General features: G+C 52.4%; 1 long non-coding RNA gene across 1 annotated transcript; it reads right to left on the bottom strand.

Moving 5' to 3' along the window:
• Positions 1–1134: 1134 nt before the first annotated feature.
• On the bottom strand, positions 1135–9879 carry LOC149863273 (uncharacterized). Its single transcript, XR_016443067.1, has 3 exons — positions 9806–9879; positions 9022–9112; positions 1135–3119 (listed from the first exon to the last, which is right to left on the bottom strand). It is a non-coding gene; the product is annotated as an uncharacterized LOC149863273 (long non-coding RNA).
• Between the last annotated feature and the right edge of the window lie 674 nt (positions 9880–10553).

The following is a 10553-nucleotide window of genomic DNA, read 5'->3' as shown; positions in this document are numbered from 1 at the left end:
GAAGCGTAAAATTCACAGCGGACAGGACGAATGCGCAGAGCTGCTCTGCTCAGGAGGGCGAACGCAGGCCCCCGGCTCAATCTGGGATCAAGCCTTTCCCAGGAGCTCAAGTAAACTGCTGGGGAGCATGAGCCCGCTAAGGAAAGAGAAAGGGCTGGTGTGCATGGGCCCCAAGGGCAACAAAGGGCTGAGGGATTATCCTCAGCCCTACCAGGCATGTCCTGGGCCTTGGAATTAGCCCCGGGCATGACACACCGAGCTGCAGCCTGGTTGGTGGTGCAGGGCTGCCCAGGGGGGAGAGGGCAGGCACTGGGCTCCAGGGGGGTGCCACGGTGCAGTTTCACCCCCCTTTAATTCCTCCTCTGCTCAAGCTTAAAGCTGGGAGGGGCAGTGGCATTTCTATTCAGGCAGCAGTGAGGGCACGAATGGACTTCACGGCTTATTACTCTCTCTCTGATTCCTGCTAATCTCTCTCCACTCTGCACGTTAACAAACCTCTCTCCTTTTCAAGGTCCCTCGTGTTCCACGATTCAACCTATCTTTTCTGCTGTAATTCTGCTGTCCATTAGCTATGCCTGCTAATGTCCCTCTCCTATTTCACAGCCCTGCAGACTGTTTTTAGCTTTAGCAAAAAGCCTGAATTCAGGTGTGGTCATATTGACTCAGGAGTAGAAGTGACTGACAGTGATGCATTGTTCAAAGTGGCTAGAGCTTGTTTTGTGAATCTGAATAAGAAAAGTACATTTAACTTTAATCCAGTCTAATAGAAGATATTGGATTTACCCAAAGAACCTTGTCTGCCTACATCCTTAGACCAACACGGCTACAACCCAGACCCTGAAACATTTAACTGTTTTGACTCCAGGACCAGTAACATTATATTTTTGCCAATTTTTCATGTTTTTCTAACTTAATATCTAATTTAGCAAATTAGTGCATGTTCCAATAGTGATGCTGGGTTTTTGTTTTGATCTTAAAGTGAACCCCCCCCAAATAATAGTAATGCTTCTAGTTTCTCTTTAGCTGGAGACAAATCTGTGTTGTGTTATGGGTGACGAACGATGTACCAGTTTTAACGCACTCCACCCCCTTCCTTTTCACAATCCCAGATCCATCCACGCTGGGCTGGCACCGAGGCAGTGACTGCAAGCCCCATACCCTATGACAACATGGCAAGGGACCCCTCATAGAAGAGGAGGCTTTGATTAGAAATCAAGTGGTGCCAAGAGGATCAAAGCACCAAACCATGCATGCACTGGGGGAGTGGGCACCAGCACCAGCCCAGTTCATCCAGGGATCCATGAATTCATCACAAGATGAGATACTTTTGCTGTGTCTGCCCTCTGGAAGTCCCAAATGAAATGGCGCTCCTGCCAAGAGCACCTCAGGGACCCCCTCCTGCAGCACGCCGTGACCTGCTTCCTCTCAGGACCTGCAACAGGGAGCTCAGAAGAAAATTTGCTGTTGATTTCCTTTCTTTTTTAGGCAGAAAATGGCTTAGGGAAAACATGCATTTGGAGGAAAAAGGCTCAAGGCAGTCAGAGAAATGACTCTGCTTTTATTCCTTGGAAAATTCTCAATAGATTCCACTTCTTTCACTGCCATTTTTGCTGGAGAGGCAATTTCCTAAGCAGCTGCCCTGCTCCATCAGTGAGCGCAAGGATGTCCAAGGACTGGTGTGACGGCTGCATGTGTGGCCGGGCTCTCATCCTGAGGACTGGTTTCCTTATGTGTCTGCACCAGGCTGGGTTTGGCGACTTGGGGAGCCCCGTGTAGCTGCACATGGCCGGAAGGGATGGCAGCGCCCTGCACCAAAGCAGGATGCTGCTCCTAAATCCTCCCTGCCCAATGCTTCTCTAGCTGGCTCTTGCAAACCTCCAGTGATGGGGATTTCACCGCTGCCCCGGGCAGTCTACTGGTGCCTCTCTGATCTGACACCACCCATTTCTTCCCCCAGGCTTGGGCCCTAATGGGCATAAGTTGACAGAGAGCACATTCAGACTAGATATCAGGAGGCGCGACTTCACTCTCAGGGCGGCTAGGATCTGGAACCAACTTCCAAGAGAAGTGGTGCTGGCTCCTACCCTGGGGGTCTTTAAGAGGAGGCTCAATGAACACCTTGCCGGGGTCATTTGACCCCAGCATCCTTTCCTGCCCATGGTCGGACTTGATGACCTGCTCAGGTCCCTTCCAACATGACCAACTATGAAACTATTGGGAGGGTGGTGAAGCACTGGAACAGGTTACCCAGAGAGGAGGTGGGATCTTCATCCTTGGAGGTTTTGAAGACCCAGGCAGACAAAGCCTTGGCTGGGACAGTGGAGTTGGGGCTGGTCCTGCTTGGAGCAGGGGGCTGGACTAGATGAGACCTCCTGAGCTCCCTTCAACCCTCATTCTCTATGATGCTATGATTCTCTAGCACATGCTTCTTGGTTTCATTCTCCAAATCCTGGCCTTACAGCTTCTGTTCCAACTTGCAAGTTGCTACACGGATGGACTCAAAACCGGCTTATTGCATCTGATCATAGAGGCTAAAGAGCCCAGAGCTCAGCTAGTCCATGGATGGGAGCCAAAAGGCTGCGCTTGAAAAATCAGTCAATATTAGATCCCAGGATGGGAAGGACTGACTTGACCCTAGCGTTGCTGTTGAGCTGAGAGAGGGAGAACAATAAAATGCTATTACAAAAGCTTGTGTGTGTGTGCATGTATGTATGTGCATGTGCGTGCGTGCGTGCATGTGCATGGGTGTATGTGCATGCTGCATTTATTATAATAGTGCCCTGGGGCTCCAGGAAAGGCCCAGTGTTGGGTGCTGTACAGATGTGTGCTGAGAAGGCACAGGACACTTCACAACCTGGGGGTAGACAGGACACGACAGCTTGGCTGTATGGAAAGGGGAAGGCAGTACAGTGGAGCGGACACGGACCTGGGACACCTGGGTCCCACTTTGAGCCCCAACACCGAGCAGGAAGGACCTTGGACCTTCTTCTCCCTGGTTCTCTCCAGCTTTTGTCCAGTCCTGTCTGATCCTCCCGCAAGCTCTTTCAGGCAGGGCTCTCATCTGGGTGTTGATACAGCACCTGGTGCCAAGCTTCGGTCTTGGCCAAGGTCTCTCAAAGCTGCAAACAATCAATAACATTGTGAGGACCAGGTCACAGGAAAAGGTAGCTTAACACTCACCTTCCCTCTCCACTTACTGTGAGACTCCGGTGCCATTTGCGCTGGCTTCTGTTGGCATAACAACATCTCTGTGCCTGCCCTGCTCCTTCAACTGATTTGGACACCCCTGCAAAACAGCTTTCATAGTATCATAGACAATGAGGGTTGGGAGGGACCTCAGGATGTCACATCCAGTCCAACCCCCTGCTCCAAGCAGGACCAGCCCCAACTCCATCATCCCAGCCAAGGCTTTGTCTACCCGGGGCTTCAAAACCTCCAAGGATGGAGACTGCACCACCGCTCTGGGTAACCTGCTCCAGTGCTTCACCACCCTCCTCGTGAGAGTTTTTCCTAATATCCAGCCTCAACTTCCTTTGCTGGAACTTGAGCCCATTGCTCCTTCTGTCATCTGCCACTACCGAGAACATGTTATTGGGATCTCAAGGGAATAGAGGTTCATAGATTCAAACACCTCCAAGGACAGAGAGTCCACAAGATTCTCGCAGGATCAGGACCTCTGCTTGCAAGGTCTTTGGGCCAGGGATTGCTCCTCTCAGGTGGTCGGTGACCCTCCTGGCAGGCTTTGGGGGGCCGCCCCATGAATACAGATGCTGTGAGAGGGGGAGTGGGTACAACAGAGAGCAAAGGCGAGGAAGGGAGGAGAGGAGAGGCAGGACGTGCCAGCAGATGTGCATGGAGGGGGGAAAGAGGTCAGGCAAAGACGAAAGCTGCAGGCGACTCTCATGGGAGGCCAGGAGTTAAGAGAAGCAAATAAAACACCCATTTGAACACAGCGTAAAAATAGCACATGGGGTGGGGGGAGGAAACAACTGCGAAGGAACAAAACCTGCCTCTTCAGGAGGTGCTATCACACCCTCACATCTGCTCTGCACACTTCGGGGGAGCCAGAAAGAGAAGTTAACTCCAGAGCTGGGGACGGTGGGTGGGTGGGGTGAGATTTACCAGCACTGACGGCTGCTGTTCATCCAGCCCTCACTCAACCTTGCTCCTGCATCGTGGTTTTGGCTGGAGGTTTTGAAGCCCCGGGTAGACAAAGCCGTGGCTGGGATGATGTAGTTGGGGCTGGTCCTGCTTGGAGCAGGGGGTGGACTGGATGTGACTCCTGAGCTCCCTTCCACCCTCACTTTCTATCAGTCTACGATTTGCATCTGGGTAGCTCCACTGAGGACAGCTTATATGAGCCCATTTTCTGATTTGCTTAGTGGGCCCCTCTATTAAAGCTCCCCGGTGTGATTCTCCAGCTTCCCTGGGCAGCAGCTTCACCTCTGCGGTGTGACTCAGTCGGGATCGGTGGGCATACTCTTGCCCAAGAGAGTGAAGCTAAGCCTCTTTGCAGCTCTTCATAACTCACCCGGCTACTGATAAGCTATTCCGGAAAGCATGATGCAAACATGACACTTGCTGAGGAGCGAACTGGTCTTTGTTTCCTTGCTGGCAAAATGACACAGCTGTAGAGTCAGGATTCAGCGGGGATTGGCATTACTGGCAGACCGAATAACAAGGCACTGCGGTCTGCTGAACACCTTCCAGGCTCTCAGCCCCATTGCCAGGGAGGGAGGTGGAAGGAGACGGTGCCGGCAGGCTGGAGGGCAGCCAACAGCCCAGGAGCAGACAGACACTTCTCTACCGAGAGCTGGCAAGGCCACAGCAAAGGCCATCAGGTGTATCTGCTGAGCCCCCACCTCATCCCCTGGGGCAAGGCTTTGGAGACGGAAGCTCTCAAGACTGAGTAGCGTGCTTGGGAAAGGGTTTGGTAGTCCTTATGGAGCAGCAAAGCAACTCTGGGTGCTTCAAAGACTGAGGGTGCTCCCACGCAAGGATGCATTTCCAACTCTCTGAAACACAGGGCTACCCAACCTGAGGCTCCAGTGGCAGATGTTGTAGTGTGCAGAGACACATGGTGGGGACAGCTTCATCCGATGGCCCCCAAACCTGAATGCAATAGTATAACACAAGAGCCATGAAGAAAGCGTGCGTGTCAGAGGGCTAGGTTGGTGAAGGTGTGGGGTACGGAGCTGAAAGGGGTTGGATGGACCTTTGCTGTGGTTCTCGTTCATAAGAAGCTCCCATGCTCTCCTCTGAGTTTTGTCTTTGTCATGTGTCAGTATTCAAGGGAAATTCCTCAAAAAGCTGCCAGGCTTTGCTTGGTTTGCATCACAGGCCCTGAATCCTACTGGAGCTCTTTCAACCAAACACAGGGGACAAGCCAAACCTGGGCCAAAGCTCTCCCTTCTCCTAGGTTTAGGCTCCCATTTCCTATGCTTTTTCCAGACAAGCCCACAGAGCTGATTTTGGAGCTTATCCCATGTTCATTTGCAAACCACTGGAGTGTGGTGAAGTTTTGGAGATAAACCTCCTCTGGAAGGGAACAGCTTTGCAGTTCAATGATGGGGCTTAACACATGCCAAGCTGCTTGACCCTGCGTTGGCTTGTGTTTTAATTATATTTAGTTTTACAGCTGAATGCGAAACATGAGTTTTTTCATTAAAATGGAACGAGTTTCACGTGTGCACCATGCATCGGGACCCCTCCTACAGTGGGTGACGCAAACTCTGCAGCTTGCGAATGTCATGAGGCTCATGCTTCACTGGATCAAAGGCCAAAATTGGAGCCCAAAAAGGGGGACATGGCATCAAAAAAAAAAAAAGAGCACCACAGAATGGGTGAAAAGGGAAGTTGGAGGGACTGAGTCATAAAAGATGCCTAACGTGGCATAAGCAACAGATCATCGCCTGAGCTAGAGAAGTGTAGGCAATTTGGGGCGTGGAGTTGGACATGCTCGAGACCTGTATAATACCTGATTTCAGCTGGAGCCACAACACAACCCTTCAGTGATCATTAATCAGGCCAAATGAGTCTCTGAGACCCAACGCACCACACACTGCGGGTGCGTGAAGTAGTAAGGAGGTGCAATTGGTGTGCCAAGCAGCCCTAAGAGGGGAGGTCAGCACTAGGTCTGTGCGAGTTGGCAGTGATCTGATTCGGCCACTTCGGATGTCAGCGACGTGATGCTGATCTCTGGGCCGGGTTTGCACTTCGATCCGGCTGAAACTTCGGAGCCACCTGGGAGATCCGGCCATAGGGTATAACGGGGAATCAACGAACTATCTATAACTTTGTTGTTTCTTGTCCTATTTGGGTAGCCTCTGCTGAGAGCATGAAACCTGCCACGTTTCAAGCAGATTGGTGCAGGGGTTTGGGAGGAACTGTACCCCAAATTCTTGAAAGCCCAACTCCTTTCACGGGTGTGTGTCACACCACAGGGGGGTGAAAACTGCAGGGTGGTAGCTCTTACTGGGGCCCCGAAGCCTGCCACGTTTCAAGGAGATCAGTGCAGGAGTTTGGGGGGAACGGCCCCTCAAGCTGCAGACAAGCACAAGTCGTGCCATGGGTGACCCTGCGTGTTAAGGCGCGGCGGGGTGACAGCTGCAGGGATGGGGGCCCCTGCTGTGACGCCTGCCAGGTGTGGAGGAGATCGGTGCAGGGGGTCCTGGGGCCTGCACCCCTAGCTGCTGACAGGCGAAACTTGTGCCAAGAACTGTGTCTGTCTTGGGGCAGTTGGCTGCCTGCATTGAGTCTTTCCTCCCCTTGGCCTGGTGTTGTAGATGCTAATTGCTGCTCCGTGGTCGGTGTGTAGTAGCGAGGTCCTGTGTATTGAGCTGGGCCCTGAGTGAATCATGATTGATTGACTGGTAACTGGGAACACAGCAGCTCAGCACCAGCCCTGCAGTCACGTCTCCCCTCCCTGCCCCAAGACAGGCAGTCAGTCCCACAGCACCCGTGGCACCAGTTGTGCTTGTCCGCAGCTCCAGGCCAGTTCCCCCAAGCCCCTGCACTGAACTTCTTGACACCTGGCAGGCTTTGTGGCCTCAGCAAGACCTACCAGCCCTGCAGTTTTCACCCCATTGTGTTGTAACACATAGACGTGACAGAAGTTTTACTTTCAAGAATTCGGGGTGCTGTTTCCCCCAAACCCCTACACCAATCTTCCTGAACCTTGGCAGACCTTAGCCTCTCTGCAGAGTCTACCGATCCTGAAAATTTAACTCATATCAGACAAAAAAAATAAAGTTATAGATATTTTATTGTTTCCTATTATACCCTCCGGCCAGATCTTCGAGGCGGCTCCGAAGCACTTCGGGAAGCCGAACGAGGCCGCGCTGCGACCCAGACATGCTGATTCGGACCCCAAAGCATCTGCAGGTTCTCTGGATCCGAAGTGCTGTCCGAAGCCTCACACAGCCCTAGTGAACAGCTCCTGTCCCATCTTGACCCTCAATGCACCTTCCTCTCCACGTGCAGGTTAGGCTCTTTGCAGGGGCGGGTGCGCTGTGCAGGAGCTGAGGGTACGGGGTGAGTGCTCCAACCAGCCTGGGCAAGGTGCGTGGGGAAGCGATCTCCTAGCCTTGGCAACCACATCTGGGCAGTTGTTTGGGTGGAAATTTCTTGTCCCCTCAGCTGGGCAATATTTCAGGATCGGGGAGAGTCTGTAGGATAACTTGCCGTGTAGTCTCCAAAGGAAGGGTGCCCGGTTCTGGGTCAGGGCAGATGACAAGACTAGGCTGGAGACGTGGCTTTCACATCCCTCTTAGTCCCCCGGCCACGTGGCACGTGGCCATCACTGCTGGCTGGGTGAGCAGGGGTATGAGAGGGCTGCGAGCAGGAAATGCCCTGCCCCTGGGAGGAAAGCAGCACAGGGGGATGCAAAGAAAGGGAAGGGAGGAGTTTGAAAGCAAGCAAGAGCCAGCAACGACGAGGGAGCCAGGCGTCTCTGCAGAGTCTGCCTACGTGGGCAAGTCCAGGGATGTCCCCTTCCCGCAAGACTGTATTGCAAACAGCCAGCGACAGATGGACCCGAGGGCACCCAGTGGCACATGGGACCTCAAGGTATTGCTGGCTGGGAGCTGGGAAGAAAAGACGTGTCAGGGCTCCTGAGCTGTCTGCATCTGCATCTGCTGTCAGGCAGCCCGGGAGGCAGATGCAGAGCAGGCTGCAGGAGGGGAGGAGAGATGCAAGGCGAGTCGTGCCTGCCCGTTGAAGGGCCGTGTGGAGAGGACGAGGGCCTGATGTAGGAGGGGAAATCCAAAGCAGCATCAGTTTTCTGCCCAAACATTGTGGGAAAGCCAGAAATGGGGCTGTGGGCCAGATGCCCTTCTTGAGCCCACCAGGTCTTATGCAGCTGCAGAGCATCCCCTCATCTCAACACCTCTAGTCTCCTTCACCAGCACATCTTCTCCCCCTCTCCCTCCCGGCCTCTTGCGACCGGAGCGTGTCGAGGTGAGTTTTGTGGGGAGTTTCTCAATAGTCCCCATCGATTGTCGGCCCTCCAGCTGTCCTGCTAATGCTTCGGTCCCGAGCACCCAAGCAACATGAGAGCGTGCAACCTGCAAAGCAGCGCCGCTACCAGCATAACCTGTGGCTGGCATGGGGTGCTGAGGCTGTGCAGGGTGCTGAGCAGGCAAAGACAGGTCCAGGTGTGCTTGCACATGAGGGGACTGGGTCATTGCTGAGGGCACTCGTCTAGGATTTGAGAAAGCTGGACATTTTCTGCTACAGATTCCCCGAGTGCCCTCAGGCAAGTCACTTAGCTGCATTGTGCCTCAGCACCGGTAAAACTGGGACCCCAGTGCTGCTCTCCAGGTCACGATCAGACAGCAGCATTAAAAATCATTGCATTTAAAGCCTGCCATGCTCACCCCCGGGGCCCCAAAGATGGGTCACAGCGAATTGCTACAAAAATCTGAATTCAGACAGTCATTATCTAAGTAAGTGCTCTCTTGTGCCAGTAAGAGTACACACTTTAGAGACCCCCTGGACCTTACCATATACAGATTTACATACCTGTCTCCTTCTTTCAACCAAAGGCTGCAGTCTGGGCTTCCCGCAGCTCCACTGTGAAGCCCCATCTGTGCGACAGGGATGGGGGACTGAGCTGAGGGGCCATGTGAGCAGACAGTGCAGTCATTAAAAAAAAAAAAAAAAAGCAAACAAAGGAAATGAATTGTGATTATTACCATATGCAAATACACGCCACTGAGGCTAATCTTATGCGAGTCAAACCTCACTGCACCAGCTATTTGCTTTCCTATGGAAGTGGCTGCTTTGCAAGCCGTGGGCACCGTGCGTTCTCGCGGGCGTGACGGAGTGCGAGTGAACAAGTGGGATAGCGTCCAAAAGGCGCTCACGGCTCGTGTGCCCCCGCGGCATGGGCAGGCCCTTTCCCGTCTCCTCCAAGAAGACCTCGCTGCCGCCTCACCTTCCCTCTCCCGCGGCAGGTGCCGTTACTTGGTCTTGCGAGCCCCGTAACGACCTATTTACAGATGCAGCAAACAGCCGAGGAAGGTCGGGCTGACCTTCTGGCACGCGCGCTGTCTGGCAAGGAAGCCTACTGGGGACGGCATGTGTCTGGCTACCACGGGCTCCCTGGATGCGGAGCCTGCTCCTCACTTGAGTTAATATTCACCCTCCCTCTGTCCTGAGCTTTCAAACATCCAAGGAACAATTAACCTGCCACGAACGCTTGTTCCATCGTATTTCATTTTAGGTGTCGACAGGAAAAAAATACATTTCTCTTTCTCGCTTTTGTTTTTTCTTCTTTACTTGGCTTTGAATCAAAAAGACTTACCCCCACGGTGAGACACTGTCCGAAACAAATCCTCATGCTCTAGCTCTTCCAAGCAAACCCTCCCTGCCCCTGGCTTCTTCAGAGCAGTGAATTACACTTCCCAAGGCTCACGTGTGTTGATGGGGGGGAGTCTTAAGAGGTATTGACGTCTATCGATTGACCCAGATGTCCTTGTGGACTTCTAAAGAAATTATTAAGAGAGAGGAATTAAATCAGCCTGCAGAGCTAGGCTCACTGTCTCAATTACTTCAGTTGATCAAGGCAGTTCTGCAGCTATAAATCAAAGCCTATATTGCAGTACAACACTACATTATTAAACAGGTGCTGTTCTGCAAATGTGAATATATTAGGGGGTGGGCGATGGTGATTTCATTTACAACCATGCAGTGTTTTGTGCTCGGTTCACATAGTTATGGCGCCTCCTTTGAACTGGCTTGTGGAACAGGGGATTGTGCATGTGCAAAATACATATTAATCCCCTCCTTACACACCCCACCACAGAGCCACATGGGGATACACAACATGATGGAGTCGCTGTGACCCCATCTTGAAGACTGATTCCTTTTTCCCCCTAAGCAGAAGTCCGACCTCTGTATGAAAATTGCAGTCTTATTTTCAGCTCACCATCTCCAAGTAAAGTTTTGACTTTCCGAAAAGTTTCAAGAAAACCAGCTCATTATTTCCTCCATGCTAATCAATTAAAAATGCCACCCATCAAAATGGCATAGGCCGAGTCTTGGAATTTTGC

This window comes from Crocodylus siamensis, chromosome 6, assembly GCF_052110815.1.
Source record: "Crocodylus siamensis isolate JL-2025a chromosome 6, ASM5211081v1, whole genome shotgun sequence".
Lineage (NCBI taxonomy): Eukaryota > Metazoa > Chordata > Crocodylia > Crocodylidae > Crocodylus > Crocodylus siamensis.
Note: the sequence above shows the minus strand (reverse complement) of the source record. Positions and strands in the feature narration are given on the sequence as shown.